This window comes from Homarus americanus, unplaced genomic scaffold (assembly GCF_018991925.1).
Source record: "Homarus americanus isolate GMGI-L3 unplaced genomic scaffold, GMGI_Hamer_2.0 scaffold39647, whole genome shotgun sequence".
NCBI lineage: Eukaryota > Metazoa > Arthropoda > Malacostraca > Decapoda > Nephropidae > Homarus > Homarus americanus.
Window position 1 is genome coordinate 158,077 of NW_024715917.1, and position 17,812 is coordinate 175,888.

At 48.9% G+C, this 17,812-nt stretch overlaps 1 long non-coding RNA gene across 1 annotated transcript in view; it reads left to right on the top strand.

Moving 5' to 3' along the window:
* The window catches only part of LOC121857980, a 55,222-nt gene extending 39,623 nt beyond the window's left edge, over positions 1-15,599 (top strand). Inside the window, exons 2-3 of the long non-coding RNA XR_006087311.1 lie at positions 12,383-12,591; positions 15,565-15,599. This is a non-coding gene — a long non-coding RNA (uncharacterized LOC121857980). The remainder of the gene's footprint in view (positions 1-12,382; positions 12,592-15,564) is intronic.
* Positions 15,600-17,812: the final 2,213 nt, after the last annotated feature.

Here is a 17,812-nt window from a genome sequence, read left to right on the forward strand (position 1 = left end):
TGACACCCTGACACTAACACAGGGGGGATAGTGACACCGACACTAACACAGGGGTGATAGTGACACCCTGACACTAACACAGGGGTGATAGTGACACCCTGACACTAACACAGGGGGTGATAGTGACACCTGACACTACCACAGGGGTGATAGTGACACCCTGACACTAACACAGGGGGTGATAGTGACACCCTGACACTAACACAGGGGTGATAGTGACACTGACACTAACACAGGGGTGAGAGTGACACCCTGACACTAACACAGGGGTGATAGTGACACCCCTGACACTAACACAGGGGGTGATAGTGACACCTGACACTAACACAGGGGGTGATAGTGACACTGACACTAACACAGGTGATAGGACACCCTGACACTAACACAGGGGTGATAGTGACACCCTGACACTAACACAGGGGTGATAGTGACACCTGACACTAACACAGGGGGTATAGTGACACCCTGACACTAACACAGGGGTGATAGTGACACCCTGACACTAACACAGGGGTGAGAAGACACCCTGACACTAACACAGGTGATAGTGACACCCTGACACAAACACAGGGGTGATAGTGACACCCTGACACTAACACAGGGGTGATAGTGACACTGGACACTAACACAGGGGTGATAGTGACACCCTGACACTAACACACAGGGGTGATAGTGACACCCTGACACTACACAGGGGGTGATAGTGACACCCTGACACTAACACAGGGGTGATAGTGCACCCTGACACTAACACAGGGGGTGATAGTGACACCCTGACACTAACACAGGGGTGATAGTGACACCCTGACACTACCACAGGGGTGATAGTGACACCCTGACACTAACACAGGGGTGATAGTGACACCCTGACACTAACACAGGGGGTGATAGTGACACCCTGACACTAACACAGGGGGTGATAGTGACACCCTGACACTAACACAGGGGGTGATAGTGACACCCTGACACACACAGGGGGTGATAGTGACACCCTGACACTAACACAGGGGGTGATAGTGACACCCTGACACTAACACAGGGGGGATAGACACCCTGACACTACACAGGGGTGATAGTGACACCCTGACACTAACACAGGGGTGATAGTGACACCCTGACACTAACACAGGGGGTGATAGTGACACCCTGACACTAACACAGGGGGGAGATAGTGACACCCTGACACTAACACAGGGGTGATAGTGACACCCTGACACTAACACAGGGGGTGATAGTACACTGACACTAACACAGGGGTGAGGTGACACCCTGACACTAACACAGGGGTGATAGTGACACCCTGACACTAACACAGGGGTGATAGTGACACCCTGACACTAACACAGGGGTGATAGTGACACCCTGACACTAACACAGGGGTGATAGTGACACCCTGACACTAGGGGGTGATAGTGACACCTGACACTAACACAGGGGTGATAGTGACACCCTGACACTAACACAGGGGGTGATAGTGACACTGACACTAACACAGGGGTGATAGTGACACCCTGACACTAACACAGGGGGATAGTGACACCCTGACACTACACAGGGGGGTGATAGTGACACCCTGACACTAACACAGGGGATAGTGACACCCTGACACTACAACAGGGGGTGATAGTGACACCCCGGACACTAACACAGGGGTGATAGTGACACCCTGACACTAACACAGGGGTGATAGTGACACCCTGACACTAATAGGGGGGTGATAGGTGACACCCTGACACTAACACAGGGGTGATAGTGACACCCTGACACTAACACAGGGTGATAGTACACCCTGCACTGACAACAGGGGTATAGTGACACCCTGACACTAACACAGGTGATATAGTGACACCTGACACTAACACAGGGGTGATAGTGACACCTGACACTAACACAGGGGGTGATAGTGACACCCTGACACTAACACAGGGGGTGATAGTGACACCTGACACTAACACAGGGGTGATAGTGACACCCTGACACTAACACAGGGGGTGATAGTGACACCCTGACACTAACACAGGGGGTGATAGTGACACCCTGACACTAACACAGGGGTGATAGTGACACCCTGACACTAACACAGGTGATAGTGACACCCTGACACTAACACAGGGGTGATAGTAGTGACACCCCTGACACACACAGGGGTGATAGTGACACCCTGACACTAACACAGGGGGTATAGTGACACCCCTGACACTAACACAGAGGGGAGTGACACCCTGACACTAACACAGGGGTGATAGTGACACCCTGACACTAACACAGGGGGTGATAGTGACACCTGACACTAACAACAGGTGATAGTGACACCCTGACACTAACACAGGGGGTGATAGTGACACCCTGACACTAACACAGGGGTGAGTAGTGACACCCTGACACTAACACAGGGGGTGATAGTGACACCCTCTACACCATAAACAAATCAGCGAGAACCTAACCTAACCTAACCAGAGAGGTCATCAGTGTACCAGGATTAGTGACCTTATCAACATGTCAAAGGGAGCAGTAAGTAGACGGGAGGTGACGGCAGTTATGACATCACGTGACAGACAGACAGACACATTAGAATATCTTAAGATGTTTATTCAGGTTTTCTCACACACAGTTCCGGCCAAATAACTATCCTCCCAAATTTGTCCGGCCAGCTAGAAAATACTGTATATCCGGCCAAGTAAATTTCTGAAGTCACTTGGCCGACAAGTAATGTTCTACAGCCTGCTGTCCTCACCTCCTCCTCCCTCCTCTCTTCCACCCCCTCACCTCCCCCCCCACCCCCACCTCACCCCCCTCACCCCCCACCTCACCCCCCCCACCCCTCACCTCACCCCCCCTCACCTCTTCCACCCTCATACAGTTAAGATAGTCTCACAACATGAAGAACCTTGATCTTGTCCCTGTGTTGGCCTCTTCACCTGACCTGGTAGGTACAGGTCCACACTAAACAAACCTTCACCTTTTACCTGAACCTAACCTAACATCACCACCTCACCCAGGTCTCAGGTCACCCAGGTCTCAGGTCACCTCCAGGTCTCAGGTCACCTCCAGGTCCCAGGTCACCTCCAGGTCTTAGGTCACCTCCAGGTCTCAGGTCACCTCCAGGTCCCAGGTCACCCAGGTCCAGGTCCCCAGGTAACAGGCCCCCACCTTCGTCACATCCAGGTCCCAGGTCTCCAGGTCCCAGGTCACCCAGGCCCCCCACCTTCTCAGGTCACTCCAGGTCCCAGGTCACAGGTCCAGGTCACCTCCAGGTACGGCCCCCACCTCTAGGTCACATCCAGGTCCCAGGTCACCTCCAGGTCACAGGTCACATCCAGGTTCCAGGTCACCTCCACACAGGCCAGAATATATCCATACATTAGCATATATGAAAACCTAAATCTAGACAATGTATATATCTGTAGTGCTCCAGTGTCCGCCCACCCACCTCCACTACTCCACCCACCACTACCTCACCCACCACCTGTTCACCACCAGCCACCCCCCCACCCACCCACCCTCGATCTGTGTGTCAATATCGGAAGCGAGATGATTATTTATGTTAATATCAGAGGTGGCTGGCGGCATTACCTCTACCCGTTATTGTTGGTAATCTGAAGTAACTTAGATGTGTGTGTGTGTGTGTGTGTGTGTGTGTGTGTGTGTGTGTGTGTGTGTGTGTGTGTGTGTGTTTATCCGCCAGGTTTAATAGTGATGTGTTTATGGTGGTGATGGTGATAATGGTGGTGATAATGGTGGGATGATGGTGATAATGGTGGTGTAATGATGATGATGATAGGTGGATAATGGTGGTGGGACGATGATGATGGTGGTAGGTGATGGTGATATGGTGGTGGTGATGGTGATGATGGTGGTGGTAATGGTGGTAGTGACGAGGATATATGGAGTATATATGGAGAGGAAACCCCAAGCTCTAAAGACGCCTCCATCATCAATATTTGTTAGAACAAGGAGACCGGTGAGATGTGGCAACTACCGCGGGATCTCGCCGTCCGTAGGTGGCAAGATTATCGTCCGAGTCCTTCTTAGACTACTACCTGAGGCGGAAAACTTCTCAGAATCTCAATGTGGCTTTAGACCATCACTACCATTGGCATGATCTTTGCTGCCTACCAGATACAGGAAAAGTGCAGAGAACAGCTTCGTGACCTATACATGGCATTTATCAACCTAACCAAGGCTTTTGACTCGGTCAACAGGGAAGCTTCCTGTCGAACCCTCAGCCGGTTTGGCCGCCCACCAAAATTCATTGCCATTGTGAGGCAACTCCACGATGGCATGAACGGCAGTGTCCTGTGCAATGGCACCCAGTCTGAGTTTCACCCATCCAAACGGGGGTTAAACAAGGGTGTGTACTGGCGCTAACTTTTTTCCTTTTTCTTGATTTCCTTCCTCACTCGTGCCAGTGCCAACTTGGCCAGAGGGGTGGACATCTAGTCCCGGATGAAGGGTCTTTTCAAAATAAGACAACTCCAGGCAGGAACAAAGGTGTTGGCAGCTTCCATTACTGAACTTCAGTATGCAGACGACCTCACCCTTGTCACTCACACTGAACGCGACCTACAGGAGATCCTGAACACCGATGCAGATGAGTATGCACTCTTCGACCTTCAGGTGAATGTACAGAAGACCCAGTCTTCAGCCTGTCCCTGGTTTAGCCACGCCTCCACCATCCATTCAGCTTAACGGTATTACCTTCTCCAATGTTACCCACTTTCGGTATCTCGGTTCCACCTGTCCACCACCGCGGACATCGACGAAGAGATTCAACATCGGATCAGATGTGCATCTCAAGCCTTTGGCAGACTCTGTACCCGTGTCTTCAGCTGCAGGAGCTGAAATTATCTACAAAGTTGCACGTATATCGAGCAGTGGTCCTCCCCACCCCAATATGGCAGTGAGACATGTCACATACAGGAGGCACCTCAAGTCACTTGAAAACTTTCACCAATGTAGTCTACGTTCCATCCTTCGAGTTTGCTGGGAAGACAAGAGAACAAATGCCAGAATTCTCGCTGACACCAACTGTAGGAGCATCGAGGCTACCATTATCCATGAACAACTACGCTGGACTGGCCATGTTACCAGCATGGACAACAGTAGACTGCCAAAGCAGCTACTTTATAGTCAGCAAACGAATAGTAAACGTAACACTGGCGGGCAACTGAAGAGGTATAAGGATAGTCTTAAGACAAACCTGAAAGTAACAAATCGTCCCTCACCTGGGAGACGATTACCCACACCGTAACGCTTGGAGGAGCACCACACGAAGGTGTCAATACTTTAGAGTTTGCCCGACTGCAAACCTAGGCAAATAAGCGTGAACGCCGAAGACGCTGCCGCCGCCCTTCCGCACTAGATGTAGCCCACCACATGTGCAACATCTGTGATCGACCCTGCCGGTCCCGTATCGGCCTCTTTAGTCACCCCAGAACTCACCAATGGAGGTGACATCCCTAATAACTCATATCATTGATATAGCTGGAGGATCGTCATACTCGATTCCTTGTGAAAGAAAAGTATTCGCAGTAGGGGTGGGTGGTGGTGGTGGTGATGATGATGATGATGATGATGATGATGATGATGATGGTGGTGGTTAATAAGTCAGTCAGTAAGGAGCGCGTTGATAGAGCTAACGGACGCAGCTAAGAATGTTGAAAGACACCCAGGTTAGTCTTCCCTCTGCGCCTCCTCCTCTTTCTGTTCCTATTCCTTCTGTCCTCCTCCTTTCCTCCTTCTCGATTCTCACCTTCTCCTCACCTCTCACCTCCTCCTCCCTCCTTCTTCCTCCTCCTCTTCTCCACTCTCCCTCCACTCCTCCCTCCTCTCTCTCTCTCCATCCTCCTCCTCCTCCTCCTCTCTCCTACTACTTCTCCCCATTCCTCCTCCTCCTCTTCCCACCACTCCTCCCTCCCTCCTTCCTACCTGTTCTCTTCCTCTCCTCCTCCTCACCACCTCCTCCTCCTCCTCTTCCTTCCTCCTCCTCCTCCTCTCCTACCTGTTCATCTCCTCCTCCTCCTCTTCCCCACCTCCTCCTCCTCCTCCTCCTCCTCCTCCCTCCAGTAGAGTGGTTGAATCTTCTGTGTTTACTTCAGGATACAAGGCTCTGACACTGAGCTCCTCCTCCCCCACCCCACCCCACTTGCCTCTCTTTCTCACCCTCTCCTTCCACCCTCCTTCCTCTTGTGTGTGTGTGTGTGTGTGTGTGTGTGTGTGTGTGTGTGTGTGTGTGTGTGTGTGTGTGTGTGTGTGTGTGTGTGTGTGTGTGTGTGTGTGTGTGTGTGTGTGTGTGTGTGTGTGTGTGTGTGTGTGTGTGTGTGTGTGTGTGTGTGTGTCACACCACCACCTGCTGTGTCCCTGAAACAACAAGTTCAATGAAGCTCTCTGTTTTTTTCTCTGTGTGTGTGTGTGTGTGTGTGTGTGTGTGTGTGTGTGTGTGTGTGTGTGTGTGTGTGTGTGTGTGTGTGTGGGAGAGAAGTCGACCACACGACTTCATATCCTCTTCACTCACTCTTCCCCTCATCTCCATCTCACACCCCCACTCTGCCCTCTCCTCTCCCCATCTCACACCCCCACTCGCCCCCCTCATCTCCATCTCACACCTCTCACTGCCCCTCTCTCTCCCATCTCACACCTCTCACTGCCCCCCTCTCATCTCCCCCCCACACCTCTCACTCGCCCCATCTCATCCCCCCACTCTGCCCCCCTCCTCATCCACACCTCTCACTCGCCCCCTCTCACACCTCTCACTCGCCCCCCTTCATCTCACACTCACCAAACTTTAACTGTGTTGTATAATGTGAAGAAACATCCCACAGTCCTTGAACAAGATGATGACGCCTCCCTCTGTTATCAACAGGGTGTGGCAGACAGTAAACCACCCACTAAGTTATCAACAGGGTGTGGCAGACAGTAAACCACCCCACTGTTATCAACAGGGTGTGGCAGACGTAAACCACCCCAATTAAGTTATCAACAGGGTGTGGCAGACAGTAAACCACCCCACTAGGTTATCAACAGGGTGTGGCACAGTAAACCACCCCACTAAGTTATCAACAGGGTGTGGCAGACAGTAAACCACCCCACTAAGTTATCAACAGGGTGTGGCAGACAGTAAACCACCCCACTAAGTTATTAATAGGGTGTGGCGACAGTAAACCACCCCAATAGGTTATCAACAGGTGTGGCAGACAGTAACCACCCCACTAAGTTATCAACAGGGTGTGGGAGACAGTAAACCACCCCTCTGTTATCAACAGGTGTGGCAGGTCTTGGTGTTTGTGTTGTTGTTCACTGGTTGTTGGTCGTCCGCCTCACTGAGTCTCGTTTGAGTGTCTGTCTCTGTGTGTGTGTGTGTGTGTGTCTGTCTGTCTGTGTGTGTCGTCTGTCTGTGTGTGTGTGTGTGTCTGTGTGTGTCTGTCTGTCTGTGTCTGTCTGTGTGTGTGTGTGTCTGTCTGTCTGTCTGTGTTGTTCAATCATGCTACTACCACAGTGAGTCTTCTTATTGGTTAGGTTAGGTTAAGATGGGTTAGATTTAATCATCACGTGATTCCAATGCTCTTCCATTTCTCATTTATCCTCTCCCTCTCCCTCCTCCTCTCTCCCTCCTCTTCTCCTCCTCCCTCCTCCTCCTCTTCTCCTCTCCTCTTCTCGTCCTCCTCTCTCCTCCCTCCTCTTCTCCTCCCTCTTCTCTTCCTTTCTCCTCCTCTTCTCTCCTCCTCCTCTCCTTCCCTCGTGTCTGTGGCTGGTATTGGATGGTCACTTGTCTGAGCTGTTGAAGCATAAAGGTCTTTCATTAATGTTTCACTTAATAATGGTGGAGGGGTGAGGAAGGTGAGGAGGTGAGGAGGAGGTGTGAGGGTAGTGACATTCTCTGACAGCACCTGACACCCTTGGTACTTCCATTGACACCTCCCTGACACCTCTGGTACTCCCTTACACCCTCTGGTACCTCCCCACACCCTCCTGTACCCCCTGACACTCTTGTACCCTCTGACACCCTAGCACCCCCTGACACCCTCTGGTACCCCCTGACACCTCTGGTACCCCCTGACCCTGGTACCCTCTGACACCTCTTGTACCTCCCCACACCCTTGTACCCTCTGACACCTCTAGTACCCCTGACACCCTTTGGTACCCCTGACACCTCTGGTAGCTCCCTTACACCCTCCTGTACCCCCTGACACCTCTTGTACCTCCCTGACACCCCTTGTACCTCCCTGACACCCTCCTGTACCCCTGACACCCTAGTACCCCTGACACCCCTGGTACCCCTGACACCTCTTTGTACCTCCTTACACCCTCCTGTACCCCTGACGCCCTGGTACCCCCTGACACCCTCCTGTACCCCCTGACACCCTTTAGTACCCTGACACCCTTGGGTACCCCTGACACCTCATGTACCCCTGACGCCCTGGTACCCCTGGACACCTCTAGTACCTGACCTCTGGTACCCCCCCACCCTCCTGTACCCCTGACACCTCCAGTACCCCCTGACACCCTCTGGTACCCCTGACACCCTCCTGTACCCCCTGACGCCCTGGTACCCCTGACGTCCTCCAGTACCCCTGACACCCCAGTACCCCCCTGACACCTCTGGTACCTCCACACCTCCCTGCCCCTGACACCCTCTTGTACCCTGACACCCTTTGGTACCCTGACACCTCTCCGGTACCCCCTGACACCTCTGGTACCCCTGATACCCTCTGGTACCTCCCACCCTCTTGGTACCCCTGACACCCTGGTACCCCCTGACACCCTCTGGTACCCCCCTGACACCCTCTGGTACCCCTGACACCTCTGGTACCTGACACCTCTGCCCCTGACACCTCTGGACCCCTTGACGCCTCACCCCCCCTGACACCCTCTGGTACCCCCGACACCTCTGGTACCCCCTGACACCTCTTCTGGCACCACCTTCTGTACCCCTGACACCCTCTTGTACCTCTGACACCCTCCTGGCACCCCCCTGATACCCTCTTGTACCTGATACCCTCTTGATTCTCTGACACCCTCCTGGTACCCCTGGAGTACCTCCCTTACACCTCTGGTACCCCCTGACACCCTCTGGTACCTCCCTTACACCCACTGTGAAGTAAGGTGTACAGCACCTCACATAACACCTGATCCTTACAGGTTGTGTATGTGATGAACCATACCTCTGTAATTACCTCATAATACACTTGTAATGCAACCTAAGGTGTGATGACGTCATTAATAACAGCTGTCATGTCACCTAGTGTGTGATGACGTCATTAATAACAGCTGTCATGTCACCTAGTGTGTGATGACGTCATATACAGCTGTCATGTCACCTAGTGTCTGATGACGTCATTAATAACAGCTGTCATGTCACCTAGTGTGATGACGTCATTAATAACAGCTGTCATGTCACCGGTGTCTATACGTCATTAATAACAGCTGTCATGTCACCTAGTGTCTGATGACGTTTAACAGCTGTCATGTCACCTGGGTGTCTGATGACGTCATTAATAACAGCTGTCATGTCACCTAGTGTCTAGACGTCATTAATAACAGCTGTCATGTCACCTAGTGTGTGATGACGTCATTAATAACAGCTGTCATGTCACCTAGTGTGTGGTCGTGTTATTCGCTACAGAACCCTCTCTCTGGTAATGCTGTAATGTACCGCTGTGATTATGTAATCAACCCGGCTGTGGGTGTGTGATATTATGTAATTAATGACCATAGTGGGGCTGATGTGTATGGGGGAGGGGCTGATGTGGGGGGAGGCTGGGAGGGGGGCTGATGTGTGGGAGGGGCTGATGTGTGGGGGAGGGGCTGATGTGTTTGGGGAGGGGCTGATGTGTGTGGGGAGGGCTGATGTGGGAGGCTGGCAGAAGAACGACTGTCAATAATATAAGGAACTCACACACACACACACACACACACACACACACACACACACACACACACACACACACACACACACACATACACACCATCTGCGCCCGCCCACCTGATACAGTGTCCATCATTCACTATAGACCAGTAGGTGTGGTGAAACTTGGCACTCTACCCCGCTCACTGTGTTCCCCCAAATTTAACCTAAACTTAACCTAACCTAACCTTATCCCATCCAACTCTAATCTGTACAAAAGCTCTTATTGAGAACCATCAAGTGTGTGTGTGTGTGTGTGTGTGTGTGTGTGTGTGTGTTGAGGGTCATCACTTCACACTGTACAGCCGGTTGTGCTGTCACCAGAGGCGGAAGTAACGTGGCAGACAGGGGTGGCCTTTGTTGCCTGTGGGGCGTCATTTTTGCACAGAAAATCAATATGAAATAAGAACTAATTGATATTGCTGAGTGTCCTTTACAGATATATGTGTGTGTGTGTGTGTGTGTGTGTGTGTGTGTGTGTGTGTGTGTGTGTGTGTGTGTGTGTGACCCGGCAATCAATGTACTCGTCGATGATAAACGTGCTACTTTAACTGACTGGCAGAACAACCCTCAGTCTAGGACCATAGCTGATACCTTCTGCAAGAAGAAAGCGGTGGCCCAGCGCAAACTTCGCAATCTAAAGAACGACTGGTCAAAAATAAAGCATGTGAAAAGCAAAAAATTGCAGATCAGCCCAAGATGCGCGAATTTTTCAATTCCACCAAAACATTTTATGGGCCAATCACTCATGGCGCAGTCCCCTCCACTCATCTGACGGTAACTCCCTAATTAAGACCAAGAAGGCATCCTTCAGCGCTGGAAAAAGCACTACATTTTGCGACTCAACCGAAACACCGATGTAGTTATCCTGACTACCCAGCAGGTCCCTCAGCATCTAGAGTTGACCCGCCTCAGCTGTCCTCCATCCCTGGATGAGGTAGCTACTGTCATCAAACAGATGAAAAATAACAAAGCCTCAGGGCCTGATGGAATCCCAGCCGAGGTGTATAAAGCAGAAGGACCTCTGCTTACCAGCCGTCTCCACTCTCTCCTGGAGAATATATGGGAAAAGGAGGAAATCCCTCAAGCTCTTAAAGACGCCTCCATTGTCAATATTTATTAGAACAAGGGAGACCGGTCAGGCTGTGGCAACTACCGCGGGATCTCGCTGCTGTCCGTAGCTGGCAAGATTATCGTCCGAGTCCTTTTAAACAAACTACTACCTGAGGCGGAAAACTTCCTCTCAGAATCTCAATGTGGCTTTAGACCATCACGTGGCACCATTGGCATGATCTTTGCTGCCTGCCAGATACAGGAAAAGTGCAGAGAACAGCTTCGTTACCTGTACATGGCATTTATCGACCTAACCAAGGCCTTCGACTCTGTCAACAGGGAAGCCCTCTGGTGGACCCTTAGCCGTTTTGGCTGGGAAGACAAGAGAACTACTGTAATGCCAGTATTCTCGCTGACACCAACTGTAGGAGCATCGAGGCGACCATTATCCATGAACAACTACGCTGGACTGGCCATGTTACCCGCATGGACGACAGTAGATTGCCAAAGCAGGTACTTTACAGTCACCTAACGAATAGTAAACGTAACGCTGGCGGGCAACTGAAAAGGTATAAGGATAGTCTTAAGACAAACCTAGTGCCACCCACCCTCACCTGGGAGACGATTACTCCACACTGTAACGCTTGGAGGAGCACCACACGAGAAGGTGTCAATACTTTCGAATTAGCCCGACTGCATAACGAGTCAGACAAGCGCCAACGCCGGAAAGACGCTGCCGCTGTCCTCCGCGCTAGATGTAGTCCTCCACATGTGCAACACCTGTGAACAAGTCTGTCAGTCCCATTATTCTCTAGTCACCTCAGAGCTTACCAACGAAGGTGACATCCTTAATAACTCATGTAATTTTATCATAGCTGGATGATCGTCATACTTGATTCCGAGTGACAGCAAAGTAGTAGTAGCAGTGGTGTTAGGGGGAGGAGAGTCATGTTAGGGGGAGGTAGAGTCATGTTAGGGGGAGGTTAGAGGGAGGAGGGTTAGAGAGAGCGAAAGAGTTGGCAACACTGCATCTAGTAGGACAGGATCATTGATGGCAACAGTGACATGAAGCCTCGGGGGAAATCAGAAGTTGTGGCGGCAAAACTCTTCATTAATACCTACCTTACCTCCTCTCCTTCATTATTAATAATAATAATAATATGAAGAGTTTCGTCACGCCACCTGCCTTACCTGGTGACGTCATCATCACGTGGCTAATTGAACTCTGTGATTTATGTGGTAATGAGGAAATGGTGTCTTGTGATTATGGTGTCGTATAATTATTAATAAACTTGGTCTCGTCATTACCATCACCATCACCACCATTGTACATCACCATTCTTGTCACCATCTTGGGAGCCTGGACCTGACACTATTATTCTCTCTCTCTCTCTCTGCGGGCTGTGTTACTCACCCACCTCACAGGCTGCTGGGGGCTACACATCGTGGATCTGGTGGTGCCGGAGGTGATACAACGGGTCACGGTCGTCAGTGATCCTGGACTGTGACTACAGGTATGAACCCTACGAGAAGGAAGGCATCGTCGTCAATTGGTTCTTTAACCATGACCCTGAGGCTGTGTACCAGTGGATCCCCGGCAAGAACCCCGAGTCTATGGGTGTACTGAAGGGTGTGTGTGGGTGTACTGAAGGTGTGTGTAGTGTGTGGGTGTACTGAAGGTGTGTGTAGTGTGTGGGTGTACTGAAGGTGTGTAGGGTGTACTGAAGGTGTGTGTGTGTACTGAAGGTGTGTGTGTTTAAATTTGTGGTGTAGTTTATATGTTTACTATGTTAGATGACCAGTATAATATCTTGGTGTTAATGTTACATACACACACACACACACACACACACACACACACACACACACACACACACCCTCCACTACCCCCATCTCACCTCCTTTTATCGACTTGTCAACACAAAAAGCATTTGTGTGTGTGTGTGTGTGTGTGTGTGTGTGTGTGTGTGTGTGTGTGTAGACGACAGCGACTCAGGACAAGATAATTAAGTGACTCTCAAGTAAGAACTCGAGATGGACGCCGAGGCCAGAGTAACTGCCCCCATTAAGGACCACCAGAGGGTAGCGTTGACCCACCTTACTGTCACCCCCCTAAAGCTCTCTGTACTCGGGGTCGATGAGTCTCAGAATGAACACTGTGACTCCTGTTGTCTCAGTAGTGTTGTCATAATCCTTCGTCCGCTGTGTCATATTTTCTCAACGCAATTTTTTAATTTTTTTGGCAGTGAGTATATATATGTTACCGTATCACTAAGACCTTCCACGTTGTTAATGGATCACTGTTAGCCTAGGAACTGTTCATGAGGGAGTGAAGGATGACGTCAGTGTAGCTTGAGGGATGACGTCAGTTGCTGTCAGGCATGAAGGATGAGTGGACCCAGACTTAACACAGTCATCACCATTATGGTCCATTATAACTGTGAATAAGGTCTCAGTCTTAATGGTTTGGATAGGAGAGGTGAGGTCAGGTGAAGTCAGGTTAGATAAAATTAAGGGTTAGGTTAGGTTAGGTGTGTGTTGTATGTTGTGTGTTGTGTGGTGTGTGGTGTGTGTTGTAGGACAAAATGATACATTGTTGGAGAGAGTGTTGGTGAGTGGTGCCGTGGGCGGGGATCAGTGTTGTATTGACCTCCTACAAAGGTCACCGTCTTACCTGTGACCTGTCAACTCATTAACTTACCTGTGTCTTTTTTTTTAAGACAGGATGTTTCACTTAAATTATTACTATAATCCGTTATAAGATCTAGGTTAATATTACATGTATAAGATAAACTAGTGTTGGTTATAACTTGGCGGGAGTTAACCTTTGACCTAACATTACAGCTCAGTTCAAGCAGATGTACAATTACTCACTCAGAAAGTATCTTTACGGAGGTAGACGATGAATTTCAGAATGAACGCTGTGAATCCTGTTGTCTCGGTAGGTTTGTCAAAATCCTTCATCCATTGTGTCATATTGTCTAACACAAAACTGTACAGATAGTTTTGAGCAAGTATAGGCCTAGTTTTGAGCAAGTATAGGCCTATTTAGTTTTTGTTTCGTGACACAGGTAAACTGGCAGCTACATCCACAGGTAACAATCATGTGAGGTCTTCGATTGGCCGATTGTATGCCGTTTTACGTTTCCTCTAAATATGGACACATAAGGTTAAACATTGAGTTTGTTCTTGTTATGTGTCCAGGATGAAGAACAGCTAATATCAGTTAAACATAACATTAACGAGAACATTTAGGTGTACTAGTATCATAAGTCCGGCAGGTGAGTTGGGCACAGGAAAGGTAATCAACTATGTTCATGAGTGAGCCGACGAACCGTAGGTATATATGGTGTTGATTTTATATTGCAAAGTATATTCCGGTGTTGATGGGAATTGGGGGAATTATTATGGGTGTAATAAAGAGACAGTGGTGTTGAGGGGTGGCGGTGAGACAGTGGTGTTGAGGGGTGGCGGTGAGACAGTGGTGTTGAGGGGTGGCGGTGAGACAGTGGTGTTGAGGGGTGGCGGTGAGACAGTGGTGTTGAGGGTGGCAGTGAGACAGTGGTGTTGAGGGTGGCGGTGAACAGTGGTGGGGTGGCGGTGAGACAGGTGGTGTGTTGAGGTGGCAGTGAGACAGTGGTGTTGGGGGTGGCAGTGAACAGTGGTGTTGGGGGTGGCAGTGAGACAGTGGTGTTGGTAGCAGTGAGACAGTGGTGTTGAGGTGGCGGTGAGACAGTGGTGTTGAGGTGTGGCGGTGAGACAGTGGTGCTGAGGTGTGGCGGTGAGACAGTTGTTCTGAGGTGTGGTGGTGAGACAGTGGTGTTGAGGGATTGAGTTGGCACCAAAATGTCATTCCCTCACCCTGGATGTAAACAAACTACCCCAAGAATCTAATTTATCGAGAGACGCAGCGACCACCGCACACACCGGCCCTGTTATATTGAGTTCTACAAAAAGTTAAGCTGTAGCGAAGTTTTGTTCATACCTTAATAACAAAGGTGAATTGAAGAACTCAGAGAGAGAGAGAGCTTTCATGTAAACATTAATTTGACAACCACTCACGTTCGCAAATGACTAAATATTATTATTGTTTTTCTAACACGAATGTTGATGAAATATTTGAACACGACACCAGAAGATAAAAGTAAATGGTGTTGTTGTTTTATGTATTACAGTCATAAAGAGCTTTGGAGAGAGTTTTGCTTCTATTTATGGTGTAATGGAAAGTGGTGTTGAAATATAATACTGTATCTCACTCACTCACTCCATTATATATATACTGTACTATATATTTTATACTAAAACCCTGGCTGCCACAAACACCTCGCATCAGCATATATTAAAATTAAATATTTACGTTTCACAGGTATTCAAATTATTATGTAGATAACAACAGCTCTTGAAGTTGATGTATATAACAATGGAACCACACACACACACACACACACACACACACACACACACACACACACACACACACACACACACACACACACACACACACACACACACACACACACACATATGAGTAACAGTAGCTAACATAAGTAACAGTAACACATTAAGTAACACCCACCCACCCCACCCACCACCTCCTCCAGGGTCAGGTCAACCTGCAGTTTCCGCCAGTCGTGACCCTCTCCCAGTGGCTTATCAGGCCTTGGAGATCCTGCACCAGAAACCACCGACCTCACCGGGGCCTTCACCTGTCGCGTCTCCAGCCTTCCATGAGGACCAGCCCTCAAGAAGATGATTGTGTGTACAGTGTGTGTGTGTGGTGAGTGTGTACAGTGTGTGTGTGTGCACAGTGTGTGTGTGTGCTGTGTGTGTGTGTGTGCACGATGTGTGTGTGTGTGTGTGTGTGTGTGTGTGTATGATATTATTTTGATGGAGATGTGTGTGTGTACGGTGAGTGTGTTGCAGTGAGTGTGTACGGTGTGTGTGTGTGTGCACGATGTGTGTGTGTGTGTGTGTGTGTGCACGATGTGTGTGTGTGTGTGTGTGTGTGTGTGTGTATGTGTACGGTGTGTGTGTGTGGGTGTGTGTCTGTGTGTGTGTTTACGATGATTTTCCCACAATACACACGTCATTCTGTAGTCACTAGATAACTGAGGCTGGAAGTAACATTAGATATAAATATATTTAACGTAAAAACATCTAGTAATCCAGGTATCAATCTCTGTCTGTTCTGGGGATAATAACACAATTATTTACACAGTGTCTCGTGTGTTGAGCCGTAATGAAACAAGAAGAACACAATTCCTTCCTGCAATTCTTAACTTTATTGGATTCATAAAAAATCAACCTTGTAATTTCTCGTCGTAAAAGAGTATATTAGAGAATGGAAATTGTAACATGAAAGGAGAGTGGTTTTGTTGATGGCATAGGGAGGGGAGTTATCTGCATCAACTGATTGTGTGTAAACAAAGAAGCTTTATCCCGACCATCCGTGACACAACAATAACAACTTCAGCGAGTCTCCACAGAACACAGTAAAACTCTCTTCACTTCCCTAATATGTCTCATTTTCTGTCATACTGGACGAGATAAAGTTGTTGCGATATAAATCATGTGTTATACTGCCTCGCGGACCAACACACAGACAGGCAGAAGTCGGCGATGGATACAATGAGTTGTAATGTACAGAAACTTTCCTGTGTTGATGGCTGCTGAGTGCGTCCGTGTGTACATGAAGCTTTTTGGAACTCTCCTGCCTCGTATGTGTAATAATAATAATAATAATAATAATAATAATAATAATAATAATAATAATAATAATAATAATTAACGGTTTATTGAAAGAGCATGGCAGCCATAAGACTGAATATATACAGTTGCATAATTAGGGAATGGGCCTCTTGATTGACATATAATATACAAGTAACATAAGTGATACAAATATGATATATAATAACTAGGTGGGGAGAAGGTCATACTACAGGGCATTTCAACATAGTGACAGTGCAAAAAGGTAAAATTGGCTGGGAGTGAATACACTGGTTGATTACGAGTTGTTGATAATTAATTTTTACAATGGTTGGGACTGGGTTGTTCTTATGGCGATCAGTTCGTGCTCGTATGGGCTGGATGCAGTTGTGGTGTCAAACAGCAAATCTCGGACGAGGGATCTCGGGTGGTAGTAGGAGCCGGTGCAAGGATGGTGCAGAAGCTTTTCACCAAATTTGCAGATGAGGTCGTGGTGGTGGTCAGTGAGAGCCGAGAGGGTCAATGTGGTCAGCGCCTCTTGATATGTGTAGTAGGAAGGGGAGAGAATAATCTTGCATGCCCTCTTTTGCACTTTTTCTAGGTGTTTACGTTGTGTGGCATTTAGGGAGGAAGAAGACCAGGTAGGGGAGGCATAGGTGAGCTTGGGAAGTATGAATGTTGTTGATGATGATGATGATAATGATGATGACGATGATGATGATGGTCATAGTGAGAAAAGAATCACCACCACCAGAACAGGGCCGGCTGTGGTGTGTGTATCAGTTCTTGTGTAATGAACTGCACGACACACCCAGGGCTGACGAGAGGTGCTGTCTGAGATGTGTTGAGGGCACCCTTTGACGGCTGTATTTGACCCTTTGACGACTGTATTTAACCCTTTGACGACTGTATTTAACCCTTTGACGGCTATATTTAACCCTTTGACGACTGTATTTAACCCTTTGACGGCTATATTTAACCCTTTGACGACTGTATTTAACCCTTTGACGACTGTATTTAACCCTTTGACGGCTGTATTTAACCCTTTGACGACTGTATTTAACCCTTTGACGACTGTATTTAACCCTTTGACGACTGTATTTAACCCTTTGACGACTGTATTTAACCCTTTGACGACTGTATTTAACC